Source organism: Marmota monax, unplaced genomic scaffold (genome assembly GCF_021218885.2).
Source record: "Marmota monax isolate L192 unplaced genomic scaffold, Marmota_monax_Labrador192_F-V1.1 WCK01_AAM20220418_F8-fsc00006, whole genome shotgun sequence".
NCBI classification, from domain to species: Eukaryota; Metazoa; Chordata; class Mammalia; order Rodentia; family Sciuridae; genus Marmota; species Marmota monax.
In genome coordinates, this window is record NW_026693712.1 from 21,879,308 (window position 1) to 21,902,625 (window position 23,318).

Sequence of the window (23,318 nt, forward strand, 5' to 3'; positions counted from 1 at the left end):
CCTTTACACTCTTCTTTGGGTCAGGTATGAGATCAGCACTTCACACAAATATGTTCTAAGTATCAGGAAGTAGCCTGAGTACCTGGGAACTTAAGAAGTGGCCATCAGCACAGATGGTAAATGTAAGACTTAATAATTCTCTAAGAATAAGGACAGTGTGGAGAACCTTTGCCTACCTCCCAGGTGAGACTATGAAACTTGTAGTCTGTAAGAAGTCATGCTTCTTGTCATGTAGCTGGTGGCATGCTGGGGTGGGGTGAGGGTTTTACTTACTCTGTCCTGAGACAGAATCTTGAGGTCTAGGCTTTTACTGCTTGCCAATTCCACTATATTGGCAGATGTTCGGAAGTCTTAACAGGGAAGAGTGTAATATAAGAGAGAATTGACCCAATCTTTTCAGAAACATTCAGCTCCTGTAAAAGGTATCCCTTAAGGATGAAGTCAAAGGCTGTACTCTATTGTTCCAGATTCTGTTCAGGTGATGAATGAAGCCCCCTGGGGAGAGGCTAGGGACAAAATGGAGCAGTTCCTATTCCAGCTTTCTTGGAATCCCAGGAAGTAGCAGGCACATGTCCCTGCATCCCTGAGCTGTGCTGGATTCTTTATTAAGAACATAGTAACAAGTGAAAAATCAACTGTGAAATAAAAACTGCAGGAAAACTTTCTTGATGAAACTCACAGAGTAAAACAGTCAGAAGGTAAAGAGCAGCAGTTCTTAAAGTCTAGGAAGAGAAAGTTGGACAAATTATTTTTAGGTAAAAGACTTTTGGGGACACCCTATTCTACTGGGGGCTAGTGTCATGGATAATATCTTCTACATATTCATTTTAATGTTCATTTATGTGTTTTAAATTTGTTTACTTACTCAGTACATTGAGTACTAGTGTGAGGTAAAAAATTTCCTGCCCTCAGGAAATTACTGAGCTAAGATGGCCCATTAGATGAAAGTGAAGACAAACTAGGCACGAAGACTAATTATAGCTATGATGAAAATACGATGAATGCAGTGGTTCCTAAATTTATCTGCATATTGAATCACCTGGGTATCTTTTGAAAATTCCAAAGCCTGGGCTATGTACCAGATCAACCACAATTTTGGGGATCAGGCACAGGTGCTGGTAGGTTTAGAAGTGATTTAGGAGATACAAATGCATAAACAGGTTTGTGAATCACTGATAAAAAGAAGGATAGAGCCTCTATTTCTATAAAAACAAAATGAACTGAAACCCAGTAGTAGTTTGAATTAAGCCTTAAAATCTTAATACTCAAGGTGGGGTCTCCGGAAGCTGGTTAGGAAAGTAGAAATTTGGGACTCACTCCAGAACTACTTAATGAGGCTCTGCATTTAACAAGATCTGCAGGAGACCTGCTGCAGTTACAGGGAAGTCTGAGAAGCACTGCAAAGTAAAACTCAGGCAGGCTGTTAGGAAACTAGGAATGTCATGTGTATACAATATGTATAGGGGAGAAGTAGGAGGAAAGGTTGGAGAGGTACATCAGGCAAGCCAGATAAAGGCCTTGAGCAGTCTTCAAAATGTACCTCTAGATGATATGTAAATTCTGGCAATTCTGGAACACTTTTGCTCTCTCTATATATGCTTGACCTCAGGAAAAGTCAAGAAAACTAGATTAGTTACCCTTTATTTTCCAAAATGTTTTGGAACTTCAAATGAGTTTGGAATCCAAACTCTACATTATACAACTTATTGTATAATTCCTCATTATACAACTTAGCCACCCTTTAGATTCTCTGAATATGTGACTATTTCACACACTGTTTACTTACAATCAGTAAGAATCTGTGAACTTTGGTTATAAAGAGCCAGATAAGAGTTGGGAGATTCAACATGCAGAGTAGAGGTGCCTGCCACTTGCCCACTTCTCCATAAGATTGAATCTGAACAACTGGAGAGCAGTTGTGAATGGATTTGGCTAACTGTGGAAGAACACTGATGTTTAATAGTGGACAGGAACTTGGAGAAACTCAGAAACTTTGGATAGTGGAACAGAGGGTGAATGGAGTCCCTGTGGACCAATCACATGGCAGCACAGAAGAGGATGGAGGTAAAGGTGAAAAAGGAAAGTCCTGATGTATACCACAAGCACAGAACTGTTGTTTTACAGAAATTCAGTGCAATGAGACAATAGATTTGGGATCTGTGCAGTAAACTGGCTCCAGAGAAGTTCTATAAATTTTCTAGCATATTCTCACTTGGTTGTAACAGGGAGCCATCTTGAGAAGGTCTCCTCTGAGTTTACCACTCTGGGAGTCAAAAGCTCCTGTGTTTTCCTGCCTCTGGATCCCACTGGCAAGATTACTATACTGGCTCAGTGTGAAACTGCCTTATGAGTCAATTTTGCTCCAGAGGAGAGCCTATGATACAAACCTGTTGGGAATTATATGCAGTGAGAAACTGGACTATGATGTGTAAAGGAAGAGAGTATGCTTCCCTCTTAAAATTGGTGGTTTGAGAATCTAGCTTCAGGAGTTCAGGGAGATAAGTAGTCCTATGTGATTTGGTACCAGAGCCAACTTTCAGAATATCAGTTGTGGGAAGCAGATTTCATAGAGCCTGCCATCACCCCTGCTCACCTCAGGTCACATAGTTGTGATTCCATGACCTCTCCCTACACTAAGAGCGTGCAACACAAAAGGCACCAGAATCCTTGACATGCTGCAGTGCCCAACACCAGATCTGCCCTTGGAGTGTACAGTGCAAAGCACACTGGAGGGGGCCTGTGCCAGACAAGTTCTCTACTTCACGCTACCTTGGAGACACATTGCAATGCTGGTGTCTCTCCAGTCTCAGAGAACACAGCTCAAACAACTCTGGAGTAAATCTTTGCCTGGGGAACTGAGTTTCACCCTAGTTAATTTTGGCTATGCAGTTCAACTGAGAAGTATTCCAACTGGCTCTGGCCACAAACTACTGCTGTTTTCCTAGGGAAGACAACAAAGGAAAGAAGGGGGTGAATAACCTTCAACCTTTGCTCTCCCCAAGGAGTGCACAGCCTAAGAAGGCATGGAAAGAAGGCATAATCAACATAGAATACAATTATCCATTCTGAGCCTGCATAATTGAGCATGAGAGGAAATTTTGTTTTTCATTAATTTTTATTATTTTTGATTTTTGTTTTTCATTTGTGTGTATATATATCTATGCTTTTCTTTTTTGCATTTTCCTCTCTTTCTTCTCTTAATATCTATTTTATTTTTGTCTTTATTTCTTTTTTTCACTTTTTATCTTTCTCCTGCCTAACCCCTTTTTTCCTTTTAAACTTTGGACCTTTTCTTCTTCATTTTCCAACTTTTCTTCATTTTAAAATTATTTTATTTTTATTTATTTATTTTTGTTAGTTTTATTTTTTAACTTTTTAGTTTATTCTATATTATTTTTCTTTTTTGTTGCAGTTGGTATTGTGCTGGTGGTCATTTTAATTTTGCTTTATTTCTTTATCTGGTTTATTTTTGTTGTTATTGGTATTATTTGCTTTCTTCTTTCTATGCAGTGCTGGGGATTGAGCCTGGCACCTTGAACATATTATTGGGTGGTTCTCTGCTGCTGTATTATACTCCCAGCCCACTACTAAGTACTTTACTCCAGCCACTACTCACCTTATCCCTGCTCAAATCTTTGGGAGATACTTAAAGAATATAGAGATAAAATCTCTCAGCTTTGACTCAAGTAGGCATGGCTCAGGGAGCCTAAATCCCGGTTCCTAAATATTTCTCCCCATAGCAACAGCAAAGAGAAATAACACAATGATTTTGGGTACTGCTACCTACAAGGAACTTCAGCATAGGTTGCTCTCATACCTTATTGGACTACATACTGCTGATAAGACTGAAGGAGTAGCCAAGAGGGTACATGTTGTACATTCTTCCATCCATAGCACAACTCTCTGAACCACCAGAAGGACTCCACATTTGTAAGGCCTTCAAAGAAAGTGGATCCTTCAGGTTCCAACATAGTATGCAGTGTCAAAACCCTCTAATCACAGTGAAAGAGATTACATGGAAACGACACTACAAAGTCCAATTTAAATTAAACTCAATACTACACAACAATCTAATATCCCAGGGCACATTGTCAGAGAAGGCTGCTTACTAAGAACATCATCAAAAAAAGTAAAAGAGATATAGATCTAAATAGATGCACAAATCTCAATATAGAAACATGAGAAATATGAAAAACAAGACAGCATGACATCTCCTAAAGTTTATGACTCTCTATTAACTGATGACAAAGATGTTGGAGTGGATGAGATGTCAAAGATTTTAAGAGAATGATTTAAAAATCTCAATGAGTTCCAAAAGATACACATAAATAGTTTAATGAGTTAATAAATATGTGAATGAGAAATTAAATAAACAGATTTTGAGAAAGAATTAAAAAGAAATTTTGAAAATAAAAAGTTCAATAAATCTGATTGAAAAGTCAACTGAAAGACTCACCATTAGACTAGACCAAGTAGAAGAAAGCATATCAGGATTTGAAGATGAAGTTGAGGAATTATCATATTCAAAGAGTAATAAGAAAAAAAGCAAGACCTCTGAGACATCATTAAAGACAAATCATATACATAATAAGAACAGATGAGAGAGAAGAGTTACAGCCAGAGGCATAGAAAGACTATTCAGTGAAACAATAGAAAATTTCCCAACTCTTGGGAAAGATATGAACATCCAGGTATAAGAAGCATTTAGAACCACAAATACACATGACCAGAAAAGAATTTCTTCTTGATATTATTATGTTAAACGGATGAAAGTGCAGTTTAAATCTACAAGAAACACCAAGTCATACTTAAAGGCAAACCCTTCAGAATACTTGCAGAACTCACGGCAAGAATGCTAACATCCAGGAGGGCATGCAATGATGTTATCTCAAGTCCTGAAAGACAATAACTGCCAACCTAGATTACTATACCCAGCAAAATTTTCCTTCAGAATTGAAGAATAAATTAAGACCTTCCAAGATAAGTATGAACTAAGAGAATTTATGACCATTAAACCAACATTAGTTAAGGGAATCTTACACCTAGGTGAGAAAGAAAGATAAACACAACCAGGAGAGCATGGGAAAGAATAAATTTCACTAGAATAGGTAAACAAACAAGAATTAGTAAAGAATCAAACACTGTCATTACAGGAAATCACCAAATGTATCAGAAGAAATGTATATAGAGTATTCAAAACAACCAGGAGAAAAAACAACAAACTGACATGAAAAAGTACATACCTTTCAATAAATACCTGAATATAAATAGATACAGTTCACCTAAAAGACATGGTTTAGGTGCTTGTATTAAAAAACAAACAAACAAACAAAAAACCCTAACAATATGCTGCCTGAAATAAACTCACCCCACCAGCAAAGATATACAGACTTAAAATCAAAGAGCCTCCTATGTTCATGGATTGGGAGGATCAACATTGTTAGAATAGCCATACTACTGAAAGAAATCTACAGATTCAACGTGACCCCCCTGCCTCCAAATACTAATGACATCTTCATAAAATTAGGAAAAAAAATATAAAATTCATTTGGAAGCACAAGCAATCCTGAGCTAAAAGAGCTATGCTGGAGGCATCACAAAATCTGATTTCAAAGTATACTACAAGGCTATAGCACTAAAAAGAGCATGGTATTGACATAAAAACAGACACATCAATCAGTGGAATCGAGTAAAGGGCTCAGAGGTAAACCCAGATATTCACAGGCAAGTGATTCTTAAGAAAGGTGCCAAAAACCTACATTGAAAAAAGGGCAGTCTCTTCAAAAAATGGTGCTGAGAAAACTGGATATCCACTTGCAGAATATTGAAACTACAACCCCATCTCTCAACCTATAAAAAATCAACTAAAAATATATCGAAAACTTCAATTGAAGACCTAAAACTTTGAAACTACTAGAAGAAAACATAGAGGAAACACTCCAAAATATTGGCACAGACAATATTACTGAATATGACTCATATAGCTCAGGAAATAAAAGCAAAAATTGACAAATCAGATGATATCAAATTAAAAACTTCTGCACAGTAAAGAAACCAATAAACATAGGTACAAGACAATCTTCAGAATGGGAGAAAATTCTTGTCGGCTATTCATCTGACAGAGGATCGATACCCAGAATATATAAAGAAATCAAAAAGCTTAGCAAGAGAAGAACAAGTAATCCAATAAAAAATAGGCAAATGATCTGAACAGATGCTTCTCAAAAGAAGCAGAAACAGCTAAAAAATATGAAAAAAATGCTCAATATCTTTAGTTATCAAGGAAGTGAAACTCAAAGCTACATTAAACTACATCTCACCCCCTTCAGAATGCCTATTATCCATCAAATCAATAAATAAATACTAGAGAGGAAGCAGGGAAAGGGAAACCCTTATACATTGTGGGTGGGAATGTAAATTAGTATAGCCATGACTAAAACAAGTATGGTGTTTCCTCAAAAAACTAAAAATAGAAATACTACATGATCCAGTTATCCTACTCCTGGGTATTTTTCTGAAGGAAGTGAAGTCAGCAAACAAAAAAGTATCTGCATATCCATGTTTATTGTGGTACTATTCACAGTAGCCAAGATATGGAATCAGCCTATGTGCCCACCAACAGATGAATGGATAAAGAAAATATGGTATATGTACACAATAGAGTATTACTCAGCCATAAAGGAAAATGAAATCATGCCATTTGCAGGAAAATGTATGGAACTGGAAGAAGACATCATGTTAAGTGAAATAAGCCAGACACAGAAAGACAATTATTGCATGTTTTCTCTCATATGTAGAAACTATAAAAGGAAAAAGGAAAAAAGAAAAATTGACCAGAAAGCAGTAAAAGAGGGATTGTTAGGAAAGATGAAGAAAAACAGGGGTTGGGGGAAGAGGGGAAGGGCATGGGAGGGAAGAAGCACAATATATACATGTATGAAAATGTCACAGTAAGACTCATCAATTATACAATTAGCATGCACTAATAATTATAATAAAAAGCTTACCTATCATATTATTCCATTTAAATAATATTGTTGTTTTTTTTTTTTTTTTTTTTTTTTTTTTTTTAGCAAAGAGGTGTTTATTGTGAGCTAGCTCAGTCCTCCACAGGCACACAGCAACTGGTGACGCTGAGAGGCCCCGAGCCCAGGGTTTGCAGCAGTTTTATACACTCTTTGGGGAAGGCCGGGACTTCACATACATCATAGCATCTCTTAGCAAATCATCACACACTATGGGAAAATCATAAAACAACTCTAAAGCATGACTGGCGGGAACAAGTTGGGTAGGGTGATTGGTTAGTACAAAAGGGGGATTCCTTTGAACTGATTGGTTTAGGCCACGAGGGGTGTACATGCTGAACTACATGGTTTCCCAACATGTTATCAACCACCATAAACTACTGGAGGGTCATCTGGCATCCCAAGTATTTTCCCTGTCTCATGCTGATTGGTGGCTGCTAGGGGGCTGCTATGGATCCCCACCTAGCCTGACTGAGTCAGGGACACCTGGCTCCGAAGATCTCTCCTGTTATTTGTAGATAAACAACTCAGCAGGGTGGGTATGTGCCTAGGAGTGCTCTGGGGTCTTTCCAAGGACAAGGGTCACACTCCCTTCCTTGGACAGGCTTTGCTCTGAGGTAGAGGCTGGTTTTTCAAAAGGAGCCATAGCTGGTATCCTGGGATCCCAAGAAGTGAGGTGGTCTGCCTTTTCATGTCTTAAGCTTCCTTTGTTCTCTGGCTCTCTTCCCCTTTATCATACATGACTAGGCCCAGGAGATGCTCGGTGGGATGGCCAAACGGTGAGAAGCATATGGATGGGGGAAGGGCTGGATGGAGCAGCCCAGGACACATTGATTAACAACTTTTATAACTCCCAATAGGGAAGGGCAATTCCTGGGACAGGTTACCTTAGCAACAGGTTGGAGCAGGGGCACTCAAATTGACCTCCTTGATCCGACCTCACTCAATTTACCTATCTATACTGACTGCCTATCTAATTCTGGCTTCAATATGATTTTTAATCATATAAATAATATTGTTGGGAATGACAAAAATGATGAAATTATATAGATAGAGAATATCTTAGTCACCACCAAGTGTTTAGGATCAAGATGGAAGTGGAATGAGTATAAAGGGATAGTTTGAGGGATCCTCATGGTGAGGAAACAGTTGTGTATATTGACCATGGTAGTGGTTACACAAATCTAAACAGATAACAAAGGCATGTAGAATTTTACATACCCGTACATAAATGAGTGCAGGCAAAATTAACGAAATGTGAATAAAATTTGTGGCTTATACCAATATGATATTGTATGACAGTTATATAAGACACTATCATTGGGGGAAACTGGGTGAAATGTACTTGGAACAATTCTATTACTATAGATTTACTTCTGGTAAATCTATAATTATTTAGAAATAAGAAATACCATTAAGTTAAAAAAATGAGAATAGAATGCAACTAGAGATATTCATAGGAAAGTAGAGGATTCTATAGACAATCTGCAAAAATATTTTCAGTTTTAATAGAATTTATAGTTTCAGAATTTTTAGGTAACTCTTATGAAGAGGATAGTATAAAGTTGTATATAAAGGCTCTGGTTCCTTAGGCAAGATGAATTTTAATCTATCACTTCCTGATGAAAGAATGCATTCCAATTCTGTATGATTAATTGTTCTGAAAAGAATTATCTCAAGGTTTTTGGTCTATGAATTGTATAAGCATACATATGCTAAGAATGCATATGCTGTGTTTTGGATTATATTAACAGTTAAATCAATAACCAGAGCAAAGCAGAAGATTGAGAATGCATATGTTAACAATTCAGAAACATGGAAACTGTTATCATGTATTTTTTTTTCCTGGTAGAATTTTAGAGTATGTTCAACTTTTTCTTTTATTAGAGTACATTTCTATTTTCTTCAGGAAGCACATGTACTTTGTATAATGAAATGTTAATTTCTATAAGAAAAAGATTTTTAAATAAATAGAATAAATATATATATATATATATATATATAGAACAAATAAAAATGAATAAGTAATAAAATAAAATAAAATTGTGTTACACACACACACACACAAAGCTACAGAGGGCCACTGCATCCTATCCCAGGGATACCAACTACATCAAATAATTCCAATTGTATCTACTTTATATAATGTGATTCTTTGCATCCCTTTAAAACATAGACTTGGGGCTGGGGATGTGGCTCAAGCGGTAGCGAGCTCGCCTGGCATGCGTGCGGCCCGGGTTCGATCCTCAGCACCACATACAAACAAAGATGTTGTGTCCGCCGATAAGTAAAACATAGAATATTAAAAATTCTCTTTCTCTCTCTCTTTAAAAAAACAAACAAACACAGACTTGATAAAAACAATGTTAGAAAAATTCTAAACACAACTGTGGAGAGATGGCTCCCTGGACTATCCTAAAATGTCAATTTTGTTAACTATAGTAATGGCAGGACAGGGTAAGCTACTGTAGAATAAAGCTGTTCTGGGTTTTGTGAGAGACGCAAGGTCCACTGGCTTTTCTTGTCAGATGTAGAGGTGGTATGAGCCCACTGTGTTACTACTGTATTATTCTCAAGAGTTTTCAGGAGAATCAGATCCAGTGGGAGTGTGGGCTCTGTGTGTGTGTGTATGTGTGTGTGTGTGTGTGTGTGTGTGTGTGTGTAGATACAGAGACAAAGAGAGAGAAGACTGGTTCACATGATTATGAAAGCTGATAAATCACAAGATCTGCTGTGTTGGAAAGCTGGAAACCCAGGAGAGCTGACAGTTTAATTCCAATTATAAGGCCAGCAGGCTGGAAACCCAGAAAGATTCTAAGTGATTTTTCTTTTTGAGAATAAAGGTGGGAAGAAAAACAACAATGTCCCATCTTGGAAACAGTCAGGCTGAAAAAACTCCCTCTCATTTCAGGTGGAGAGAGTCTGATGTTTTTCCTATCTAAGCCTTCAGTGTATTAGATAAAGGCCACCTATATAGAAAAGCCGATCTGCTTTGCTCTGGCTATTGATTTAACTGTTAATATAATCCAGAAACTCTTTCACAGAAATAACCAAAATAATGTTTGGCCAAATATCTGGGCACCCTATGGCCCAGTCAATTTAACACATAAAGTTAATCATCATATTCTTTTAGAAAAAGATATGGCTAGGCCATCTATATCAGACGTGAGCTTTTCCTGACTTACTTTTTGTTCCCCTCAAATTTCTCTGGATTGTTTACCTGAGCCAACCTTGACTACTCTGATAACACAGCCTGAGAGCCTCCATGGCATCCTGCAGAAACCTCCCTGGAAAATCATCACCATCTACTGTCATCTGGAGCTCTGGTATGTAGCAGTCATCAGAATGCCCAGAAATGTAGGGTATTCATTTCCATTCTAGCAGCAACATCTCTTCTCCAATTCTATGGCTCTTCTGAGATGCTTTGAGGCACTGGAAAGTATTAAAGATGCATGAATCTAAAACCAGAAGACTTAAACCCTAATTCTGCTTTGTTGCCTTAGACAAGTAACTTGTTACTCTCTTTTGCTTTATGTGTAAAACTGGAATACCCACAGCCTTTATAAGACTTTAGGAATCTCAAATCAGCACAAAATAAACAAATGGTAATTCCTTTTATTAATTTTTAGTGGTAAGAGCCAAAAGCATATAAATTACCAATTTACCACTATTTTTACATCAAAACTCCTGGAGGGCAGAAACCATACCACACATAGCTAAGCAGGTATATTAAACAGGTATGTACTTACCATGAGTTTAGCTGATGATAAAGGAAGAATGTTCTATTCTTTTCCAATCAGCTTAAAATTTCTTCATTTATTTCATAGTAGATATATCTTCCAGAAATAGGCCTGCCAGATAAAATGCAGGATGCCTGGTTAAATTTGAATTTCAAATAAATAATGGTTACTATTTTAGTATAAGTTTGCCCGATGTATATCAATTGTTGTTTATGTGAAATTCAAATTTAACTAGACATTCTGTATTTTTATTTGTTAAACTTGGCAATCTTTTGCAAGAGGAGTTGACAAAAATTCATGTTAAAATTTCATATTAACATTTTCTTAAGTGATGAATATTTAAAATATATCATGTGGAAAACCCCATATTTGAGAATTTCTAATGGTTTATATGATTATTTGCCATTAAAATATGATTTACATAAGCTGAAGGACCTAAATAGTGTTTCAACCTTGTTAGTTTTGGTCATAAGATGATGATAGTAGTATTTAATTTACAAGGGTCCTTTGAAGTTTACCTGAGATTACATGTCAGAAATTTTTTGTAAATAGACCCCAAAGAGTCTTGGGGGAGCCTAGCTTCTGCTGACCAACTTACCTGCTTTTGAGTCCCAATGTTGCCATTGACAGTGCTGTGTGGGCTTGGAAAGGCTATTTAACCTCTCTCTGCCTTGTTTCTTATCCATAATGTGAGAATAATAATAAAACTTGCCATATAGGATTTTTATGAGGAGTAGAAGAGAAAAATGCATATATTGTGTCTAGTGTATAATAAAGTATTTAAATGTTAGGTCTTTTTGAAAATCTAGAAAGAGTCTCTCTCTATAAAGGCACTAATATATGGTAATGTGAAATTGGGGCCTAACTCCAGTATAAACTCCTTCTCTATGTGCTCCTTCTAAGATGCTCACATGTCAGGTGCTCACATGATCTTGTCGAAGGAATTAATTAATATAGGAATTATACTCCTGAATGCAACACTTTTCTAAATATCTAAGAATGCTGATGCTCCTTGTACTCTGAATATGTCTTTATACGCTTTCTGTACAAATGTAACAAGGCCATGAATCTTTAAATCTGACTGGATCATTCTTGTTTTAACCTTGTAAAGAACACTAATATCATCAGGAAATTATAACAAGTTTTAAAATTGATGCTTTGATCTTATAAATCAGCATCAACAATAGCCATACTCCTTATTGATCCAGAGCTTTCTGTGTGCTGTTTCTTCGGAAAGAATCCTAAAGAGGTCACTTAAGCATGAGAAGTTCAGCTGTTAGATCAGGACCTCAGACCAATGGGCCAAGTTTAGTGAGGCATTAGGGACTATAATGGACTTATCCATCTTTGAAGGGGGGTTCAAAGGTCAGGATTGCATGTGGAGAGCCCACATATCTTTCTTTTTTTGAAGAATCAAAACAGTCTATTATTATTGCTTTTACTATGCATGAAGGTTCTAGGTTCCTCGGTGATTGATGATTACTAATGTTGAAGGCATGACCTAGAAATACATACCTTCAAATTTTCTTTCTGGGACTATCCAGATTTTCCTGGTGCTTTATAAAAACAAGGAGGGATCAGATCATAGACCACCTATTTTTCTTCCAAGGTTCAAGTTTATTTGATTAACTGGGTGATCAGTGGCCAATTGTTCTAATAATTGTGTTGCCTCTTGCTAATGCTGTGATTTTAAATCTTGCATTAAAAAAATTTAAAAAAAAGTAAATCTCACCACTTAGGCATAGAGGCTTGTTTTAGTGAATGAGTTGTCAAAAATCTTTGGAGCATGTTTTAAAAAATAGATTAAGTGGATAGAGTTTTGACAAAAAAAGGAGTTGCAGTATCTCACTCCTTCTTTATGGCCAGCCCTGCCTTGGGTGGCACTGTGCCTTCTCACATCCCCATCATCTCCACCCACTCACACTTCTCTCACCAGCTGTGCCAGGATTTCATACAGGGAAGTCTTTATGTCACACAGCCCTTTCAAATATCACATCGAAATCATCTTTATCAGCTTGAAAACTTGGATCCCTCACAGAGTTCCTGGCACTCCAAACAGCGGAAGCCCTGTGTGAGCTGGAGGCAGGAAGCCACCGAGGCAAGGGCACCCTCTGGCTGACACGCATTTTCAACAACGTGTGTGTGCCACTGGACTGCTGCTTCTCTACTCCTTTCAAAGAAAGGAAGCTTCAAAAACGTTGGGACATATGAGCTTTGTGATGCACATTGAATAGAGGGAATCACGCATCGTTTAGAGGTTTTCCTGTGCTTAAGGAAACATACGGTGCTCATGTTCTCTAATGTATGAATCAGAACCCTGAACTTATCTGTTGAAGCAAAGAGATAGAGTATAGTATTTGAAATTAAGTTTTTTTTCCAGAAAAGCCTGAGTAGATGGTAAGCCTATTTGGGTTGCCAGACCAGATCTTTCTTTGCTTTGATATTCTCTGGGAAGTTAGGCCTGACTGTTTTTTTCGCTGGACTCTCAGTTTTTCTTTCATTGAATGTTTACATCAGTGTTTGATGTTGATACAAGATCTTTTTTTTTTTTTCTGAATTATTTGCCCATTACCCAGGTCACAGGAAAAAACATCAAGATATCAACATCCTTCATGCTGTTGGGAACTCAGTAGTTGAAAAACTCACCTGGCATGGCTCCTAAATATAAATGAAACTAATTTGGACAGACACCATGGGCCATGACAAGTGTCATCTATGATAGCCTCTCTGCTCTTTGCTTGATGCCAATTTCCTACTTTTCCCTGAAAGTATTCCTTCTTTACAATGTCAATAGCAATAATAATGACAATAGGGCTAGAATTGTAGCTTAGTGGTAGAGCACTTGCCTAGCATGTATGAGGCACTGGGTTCGATTCTCAGCACCACAAATAAATAAATAAAATAAAGATACATCCACAACTAAATAATAATAATAATAATAATAATAATAGTAATAATAATAACAACAAGAATAACAAAATTGGTATTTAGTCAAGGCTTCCTAAGTACCAGGGATTTACTAATTCATTTAAATATCCCCCATGGCTTCCTTTAGATCCTTCTTCAGAATTTTGAGAGTTTCCTTGAGGGTATCATTTTTAAAAATGTAAACTAAAACCTTGTTGAATCAATAAGTGCAAAACTTGGAATTATGGGGAAAACATCAGAAAGTATGGCAAAAGAAAGTGTTAAAAGCACTCACAGTCCAGTCTCAAAGATCGTGGGAGAGACAACCTGAGTGTTCTTGGAAATCCTGCCATTGAATGCTCACAAAACCAACACTGGCATTATGAGGTAGGATCTTGTTCCCTAGTGTTCACCAGCAAAGATCCGAGGGAAGCAGGGTTCCTCCAGGTGATGAGGAAGCATCTTCCTGTGTGGTGTGAGTTCAGAGGTACCAGTCAGTCTTCTGCTACCTGGCCTTCTGTGTTGAAACTGAAATTCTAGCCCTTTGGCTTAATCCTCCATCCTCTGTACTCATTCCTGCCCCCATAAATACTTGGGAAAATTGAGGAGATGGTGTGTAATCCCAGATGTCTACTTAGAGGACACTGTGCTGGAGGACTTGTCTTGGGGCTGCATTTGCATAGTAGGCATACTAATTTTTTTTAAAAGAGAGAGAGAATTTTTTTAATATTTATTTTTTAGTTTTCAGTGGACACAACATCTCTATTTTTTTAAATTTTTAAGTGGTGCTGAGGATCGAACCTAGCGCCCCAAGCATGCCAGGCGAGCGCGCTACCGCTTGAGCCACATCCCCAGCCAAGGCATACTACTTTTAACTAGAGTGTATTTAAGTAAATGCATAAAACTAATTTGGGGTACCGATGAGGAGACTGTGGCAGGGGCAGGGTAAAAATCCACCTAGGACAACCCTTGATTTTGGCATGTAGTTCATCTATCCGAGGAGAGAAACTTTACTGTAGAATGCCCAAATCAAGTATCCTGAGCCAAAAGAGAAAGGGCAGCTGTGGGGCAGTATAGGAGGCAGAAGGGGCAGAGAAAGGTATCCAAGATCTTGGCTCTTGTGTCAACCTTGTGCTTGGGGCTGGTTCCCCCCAGGGGCCAAGCAGCAGTAAACTCAGCTTGCTTTCTTTGTCCTGATTGAATTAGAAGGAAGTCAAGGAAGCCTGTGTGATTCTAAGTCAGGAAAATGTGAGTGACTTTTAAAAACTTGCAACATCAAACTTTCCCATTGGAATGGAGCCAACCTGGGGCAGATGGGTCAAAGTCAGCTTTTGGCTCTCTTGCTCACTTACTTCAGGAAGCAGGGGAGAGGGGATATGAAAAGAGAGCAGAAAGGTGAAAATACAGCCAGTAATGTTGCATTGAGTCCCAGGATGGGAGAAGTACAGGTAGACGGAGACTCACTTATTGCTGATAACAGTCTGTAAAAACAAAACCAAAAAAATCAAACAGCTCTCTGCTCAGGAATGAAAGAGGAGGGAGGAGAACTTAGTGGAAAGTCAGGGCTGCCTAGAGGCATAACAAATAACCACAGGCTGGAAAAGTACAGTGTGAGGGGGAAAATGTGGGCTAGGCAGATTCCTCTGCAGGGCTTCAGGCTGTTTTGTCTGGCATCCTATCAATTATATTACTGTTGCCTCTTTGAATTTGGTCATCTTGTGCTCTAAGTAAATGCACTCCATATTTTATGATCCTGGAGTAGGGAGAAACTTCTAAGCCTAACAGGAGGCCCAGAAAACATAAAGCAAAGGTTGACAGATTGGAATAATTAAGAAGTCAAAACTTGTATTTGGCAGAAGCAGCTCACATGAACAAATTTAAAGGCCAAATGAGGACTGTGGGAAAATACTTTTTATACATAAAAAAGGCAAAGAGTTAATGTCCATAGTAGTTAAAGGTTCCTATAGAACAATAGAGAAAGAGCAAAGGCAGAGGAGGGGGACAGAACATAAAATGGGCAAATAAGAAGAAAATTACATATGATCCATAAACATTTGAAAAATACTCAAACCCATTAATAATTTTTGTAATTCAGATTAGCACAAAAGTTAATTTTTTGTTAAGTTGGCAAAATTTAATAAAATTTGGGATGACATATAGTATTTGTAAGAGATAAAAAACTAATTTTTTTCCACATTTTGCTAATGGGAATCAAATTGCTGTGGCATTTTTGAAAGACGATTTGGCATAAATCTGGCACAAAAAATTTTTAATTTAAAATAAAGTCACTCTACAATCCATAATTCCTGCTGACAGGATTCTATTCTTAAAAAACACTGGCTCTAGTGAGGAAAATGTGTGTGTATGTATGTGTTTACACATTGTAATTTTGTAACAGCATAAAACTGGAGACAACTCAAAGGACATCAACAGAGAAGTGGACGAATAAATCATTTAACATCTACACCAGCTAATAGTATAAAGACACCAAATAGATGAGGTGTGTGTAAATGCATTGACATGGAAATATGTAAAATGAAAAAAAAAATATACACAAATATACATTCATGTATATATACATACACACATATGTATTTATATAGATACACAAATATATATACACCCATGTGTATATAGTATATATATACACTACATATGCATTTGTAGACATATGCTGTATATTCTATTTTTATGAAAATGAAAACACCTATCTACACTTGTACATACATTGAAAAACTACATACAAACACACACACACACACACACACACATTCACACCTCTCATGGTTAAAATTGATCAAGTATAAGAGGATAAGGCAATTGAAAAAAATGCTATATTTCTGTATTGTTTGAATTTGTTATAGCATGTACAACTTTTTCAGTTAAAAACTGCAACAAAATTCCAGCTTTTCAGGAGGTTGAAACAAGAGAATCACAATTTGAGGCCAGCCTGGGCAACTTAATGAAACTCTATCTCAAAATAAAGCTTAAAACAAGCTGGGGATGTGGTTCAGTGGCAGAGTTCTTAGCTACCATGTAAAAGGCCCTGGGTTCAACCCAAGAGCTGGAAAAAAAATGTGCCCAGGAAAACAAAAGAACTTGCCACGATGCAACTAAACCAGTCAGGGTCACTCCAGGTGAATTGGACTGGCACTAAATAATCACAGACACAGATAGTACTTTTTTCTTGGGGATCAGTGACGGCTCCTCAGCCCCAGCTCCCACAAAGGAGGCAAGAGAGGCAGCCAAAAGAGAAATAACACGCTGGAGACCTATTAATTGGGGGGAAGACACTTGAGAAAGTTCCACCCAAATGAGGCAAGGGATTGGGTTTCAGGGGGTTGTAGCCCAGTCCCATTGGGTGATGCCCACTCCCAGAGCTGTAATTCCTTGCCCAGGGAAGATGAGGTCCACTTGCTTTCTTGCTGCTAGTGGAAGCCAGTTTCACACCTCCATCGCTCAAGGCTAAGGGTAGTGCTCAGCTCCTATGTGCTCAGCTCCTGTTGATGGCGGCCCTCCAACAAGAACTGTTCAAAATAAACCAAACTTTTTTTTTTTTAAGATGTAAACAGATGCACGTTTACATTCATATTAGTCTCCTATTGTAAGTAGCAAAGTAATTGTAGTGTAAGAGTATGATATCCAGAATAAAACTATTCCCTGCTCTTTGAAGATTACTGACTGGTGATTGGGTAATTCTGAAGACAACTATAAACTGAGAGCAGAAGCATTTGGACACCCTCTCCCAGGGGTTTAGCACTGAACTAAAACTCCAGAGGTTTAGGTTTCAACAGAACCTAATAAACAGCATTTAGCACACTCTCATCTCAGCATCTACAGCTTATCCTCACCCCCAAAGTCACCTTCTTTAGCATTCCTACCCATAAGAGTCATTGTGAGGACCCAGTGAGTTACTGTGGGAGTGTTTGAAAAGCGATCGGCACACAGCAAGTGATATCGATTTTGCTATCTGAAGTTGTATCTCCTTCTTCCCTACCTCTGATGTAGGGGGAGAAAAGATTCAACTCATTTCCTGGCTTCCCAAAGACAACAGATCTTTCAGGATTTCCAAAGTGAAAAGCAGGCAGATGGCACAAAGGAAAAGGCTGGCCTGTGGACCCACCATGGTTTTCCCAGGATAGGGTCTTGCGAAGAATCAGAGAAGGTGGCAAATGGTGAAAGGGCAAGATCATTCCTCTAGTTTCTCATGGAATCAAGTCAATGGTGGTAGAGATTCTTAGGGTTCCATAAACTTGGACTTGATTGTAGAGGGAAGGTATAGAGGGGCCCACAGGCTATTCCTTGGAATTGCCAATCAAAACAAAAAATATTGGGGGAGGAAGGACAAAGTGAGAAGGGAGAAAATGGCACTGACCAGTGGGTTCCCCAACATAGTGAGGACTAGCTGCAAATCTGCCTATGATGGAGTGGAACACTGGCTCTGCTGGGGTAGAGCCTGGCAGATGATGACGTGGACTGCAGGATGCCCCAATTCAACTAATGAATCATCATTCTAATACACTAGTAGACTCCCCTTCTTTTAAAGCTCTGTAGCAAAGGGTTACAACTAAGGGTTGGAAAATAGAAAAAAAAATCCTTAAGATAATTTCAATCCCAGTGCTTATATAAACTATAATTTTTATAATTCAATTGGGCTGAAAATATTACTATAATGGACTAAATTTAAATTGGAATAAAAAAGGATGAGTATTCATTCCAGAAAGATTTTTCAGGGTGGGTGTATGTGTGATGGGGAAAGTACTTGAAGAAGAGGGTCAGGGCTTTAGGACCAAGAAAGTTTTATGCAATCATGAGACTAAGGCAGGAATTATGCTTGCACAGATTTCTAGTCTATACTCTTTTTTCCTTCTCTTTGTTCCTAAAGAAACATTTTCCCCTCCCCTTTCACAGAGTCATAAAGATTAAGGAACCCAGGAAAAAGGAATCAGTTTACCTGCAAGGTAAAAAGAACCAGAGAGGTTTTGATTGTTGACAATGTTTTTCTGTTTATAAATATTGTAACAAAAAAATACCCTGGGAAGAACATTCAAAATGGAATTCAGGAGATAAAATAGACTTGGGATTGTATCTCTACCTCTCTGCCTGGTTTCCTCTTCTATAAAGTTGGGCACTTGATAGCATTAGATTACCTCTAAGATTTCTTCCATTACTTGCATTGCAATTCCTTCCTTACTTTCTGGAATTGGAGGGACCTTAGCTGTCAGCACAAAACCTCTACCAAAGTGGGAAAAAAAAAAAACCTCCCAACTTTATGGGAAAATCCATGTAGTGTGTTAACCTTTATGAATTAATATTTTTAGTATAAATTGATAATTTATACTAAATTGATAATTTGAAAATCAAATATAATGGAATTCTCTTGACCAAAACAGTGGTTTCCTCTAGCATGGTTACCTAACATTCATTTCCAAAGATTTTATATGTGGATACAAAATTAATCCACCAAAAGACCTGGGTCTGGAAACACAGGCTGAATTTCTCAAAAGTTCCCTGGAGAGAAGTATAATGACTAGACTATTCACACACCTTGGCCATGTGATGTTCAAGGATAAACCAGGGATGTTCAAGGATAAATGCTACTAGGACTGGGTTTTGCTAGGTGCAGCGACACACCCCTAAACTGCAGGACCTCAATAACTGCAAGAGGTTATATTTTGTTCATGTGAAGATATGTAGACTCTCTCATCCAGGAATTCAGTGCAAAGGCTTTCTTCACCTTGTCTGCCAGTATCTCAACCAGTGATTCCAAGTTCATCCTATCAGGCGAGAAAACGGATGGAGGAGGCACCACAACTGTCAAGGACCAGAGTACCACATCACTTCTGTTCTTATTCCTATCTGCCAGAGCACAGTCACATGGTCCTAGCCCAGTTCAAAGGATCCTGAGAAATGTAGGAGAGAACATAGATATTTAGTGAATACTATTTGTCTCTGGATGAACTGATGTTTTAATCAGGGACATAAAGATTTCAAGTGAGTGAGATTCCTTACTTCAAATGTTTGGAACGGGCAACTAAAAGCCCTGGTTTTTAAATATGTGGTTTCTTTAGTTATTTTTACTCTAAAATTAAAAAAAAAAGTCTAAATGACTGGGACAACTTTGCTAGGAAGTGGGTCTTCTGAAGTCTTCATCACATCTAGGGATGAGGCTGCTTTTGTGGCTGCATCACATTGTTAATTCATAATAAACTTTAAGCCAGCTAAAACCTTCACAGAATTGTGAGGAGGAACTGCTGCCAAGCCAGGCTTCGGATCTCGTACCTCTACTGTTCATTTAGCTTTAGACCTTAATACAGGACTGCATATTTATTATGTTATGTGTCACTCTGTTATTTTCAGACAATTGTCTCAGCCTTCTGAATTTTTAATTTCATCATCTATTGTAACAGCTATTTCTTCAAGAATTGCATCATCTACCAATTTGATGAGTACGTCTTGAAAAAATAGGCCAAGGGCAGAGTCCTCCAGTAGAACCCCAGAGACTTCCTAATTCATTAATGAGCACAGTGGGTTTATTTGTTCCACTAGCTTCAGATATTCTTACCTTATTCTCAACCAGTTCATATTTCTCTACTTACTCTAGGATTTCATAAGATTTCTTAGCATGATCTTATTATCTTCCTTTCTAAGCCCCCTCCTACTTCTGGATTGCTTACTGGTAGATGGCACCACTGTCCACCCCATTGTGCCAGAAATGTGAGAGCAATCCCCAAGTCTGTTTCTTCTTCATCCCCTGAGAAGAGAAGTTGGGTTAATACTGCCACTTTTCAAACAGGGCTGCTACCCACTAATGCCTGGATGGACTCCTCCAAGCTTCTCTCTATGTCTCTGGTCTTCCTTCCTCCCCTCTATCCTCTTCCTCAATGGAGTGATCCTTCTAAACTGTAGTCATCATGCTACACCCTTGAGTGAAGACATCAAAACCCCTCAGTGTAAGGTTAACATTAAAAGAATTTAATAAGTAGTGGGGCATGGGCGATGACCAACCAGAAGGTCAGCAGGGCACCTTTCCATTCAAGTGTGTCCAGGTGCACCATCTACCCACTCCTCCCTCTCCTAGGGGTTTCAGCAGGTTCATATTTGCATTTGCACTGTACTATCCTGGTCCTTCCTCAGTCCTCTCAAAGTTCCTACCCAACTCAGAAGCAGCAGAGAACTTCATGCATGCTGTTTCACTACGTTATTTTTGGTAGCAACTGGCCATTCTTTTAGATTTGACTTTATGGAGTCAGAGCCAAGGTTTTAGAATTCAAAATAAAATTCAAAATAGAATTCAAAAATAAAATCAAACGAATACAGCAAAACACTTCTAATCCCCATTCTTACCCTAAAATGTTGACCTCCTAGAAATGAAAAGGGTTTCTTTTTATATTCTCAACCAGAAATTTGACTCTGCTGTGGTTGGATTTTTTTTTTTTTTGGTTTTATCTTCTTTCAGGCAATCACCCTCTCTCTGGGTCTAATTAAATACCAAACGCACTACAAGTTAAGAAAAATTTCAAATATTATTCCAATTCGTTGTTGGGTTGTACACCTCCACTGCTAAAATCAGCACCATGTGGGTAGGGACCAATGTTTGATCTCTGTTTTTCTAGTTCCTGGAACATATTAGGTGCTGGATAAATGTTCACTGAACGAGTGAACAAAGATATGCTGTGTCAATACCTTTTTGATAATTAACCATGTACTAATATTACAAAACAGAAAATGGAATGATGGGATTTAATTTTTCTGTTGTAGGTTCCAATTACAGAAATAAGAAAATTTATAGCTTCTCTTGAATAGGATTTCAGAAACCACAGGGATTCCAAAACCACATCTGTAACAATCAATTTTTGCAGGAGAAAAAGGATGTATACATAAAGAGAAAATGTAATAACATGTTTGCACATAATGGCTAATTTCACTGTGTTAGGGATATACAATTTTTCACATAGAAAAGATTCATTTTGTTTCCTTCTCACCTTTATGCATGTTTTTCTTATTATAATGGTAATTAATGCCATTTTATAAAGCTAAAACAGTGGTTTTATTTGGATCCTTCTTTTTAAAGTCTGTTCAGCTTGTTGGACTCTTGACCCCAGAATTGGGCTTTAATAATGAGTATTTAACAACAATTAAAACAGTATTTTCCAGGTGCTAAGTATAGGCTCTATTAATTGTTTCTAAATGGACTTTTTAAAATTTTTTTTTGTTGTTTTTTGTGTGATTCCCCTTTCTTTATGTGGCATTTAAAAGTAAATTATCATTGACTTTGGTCCTTAACAACTTTCAGTGGCTTAGTGCCATTGATCCGTGCCACCACTGATGCCACCTCTGTGGCATTATTGTGCAGGTGAATGCCATCATTGCTGTGCTGATAGGAACAGCATTACAAAGAGGATGTAAGAGAGTGAGTTCTGGATCCAGAGAACCTGGTTTGAATTACCACTCTGCTACTTGTCCTGGGGAACTACTTATTATTTAGAATTTGTACAAAGAAGCTAACATCACATGCAATTCAAATGGTTAAATAAGATACAGTATGTAAGGTAACTGTTATAATTTAAAGCAACAGTGAAGAGATATCACCAAATTGACATATGAACAAGGTGCCTTGCTCTCTGAATCCCTTGGCTCTCACTGGAAACAAGAGCTAGGGCAGAGAGTGGATGTGAGACAGGCCACCTGCACCGACTGTCCACATGGCCAGGGCTGGCTCAGCTGTCTTGGCCTACTGGGTCAGGGTCCCCTTCTGTCTCTCTGTTCTGTGTGCCTTCCTCAAGAATGCACAGCCTTTGCAGAGAGAGGAAGACCACACTGCTCACCCCACACTCTCCTGGTTCTGCTTTCCCATGAGATGGGCCAAGAAACCTTTCACTCTCTGGTCTGCAAGCACTGGGTCATCACACAGACAGATGATTATTAAAAGTACAGGAGAAGACTCTCTCAGCGTGTCACTTGGCCACTATGTTAGCTGTGTGTGCCTGCATATGAAAAACTAAATATAGTGGGCTTGCTTTATCTTCTCATTTCATTTTTATATCCAGTTCTTGAAAAGACATTTTACTCATTCTTAATTCAGAAAAAAAATTAAACCCACTTTGTAGTTCAGCTGTTTTCAATTACTTTGCTCCACTCCCTCTCCATGTTGTTCTGGGCACTCATTTACCCTCTGAAGTATTTTCATGAGGCAACCCTCTGCTCCTTGTCAGTCACTGAGGTCACACTGGCGCCACTCACCTCATCTGCTCCCTGTGAAACCTGCTGGTTCTGAATAAGAGAGTGCCAAGTAGAATACGAGAGTTCTGTTCTTTCCCAGCCCCCATTCCCAAATATTTGTTAGTACATAAATATCAGCCCACAGATGGTATTTTGCAGGAATCACTGTTTCCTTTATATTTAAATCAGTTTAAATCTTGCCTGGGTCCCTTTCCATCCAGGCTGGTAGGAAAAACAATTTCAGTCCTTACTGGGGCTCCCCACCTCAAGGACTGTACAAAAGAACGTATGCATCCCCAGAGCATCTCATTGTCTCCTCTAGTCATGGGCCATGGCCCTGATGATTACCACTGAGATGCTCATTGTTACATTCCAGGGAACTATTGGCTCCAGAAGCCATTCTGAGGGCACTGGAATCAAGGTT

The 23,318-nt window shown here is 38.2% G+C and overlaps 1 long non-coding RNA gene across 2 annotated transcripts in view; it reads right to left on the reverse strand.

Moving 5' to 3' along the window:
- LOC124103779 (uncharacterized) overlaps positions 1-23,318 on the reverse strand; it is a 131,728-nt gene that overhangs the window by 16,885 nt on the left and 91,525 nt on the right. For both annotated transcript variants that reach the window (XR_009228306.1, XR_009228305.1), the window contains 2 exons: positions 10,775-10,876; positions 10,246-10,457 (listed from right to left, as the gene is read on the reverse strand). This is a non-coding gene — a long non-coding RNA (uncharacterized LOC124103779). The remainder of the gene's footprint in view (positions 1-10,245; positions 10,458-10,774; positions 10,877-23,318) is intronic.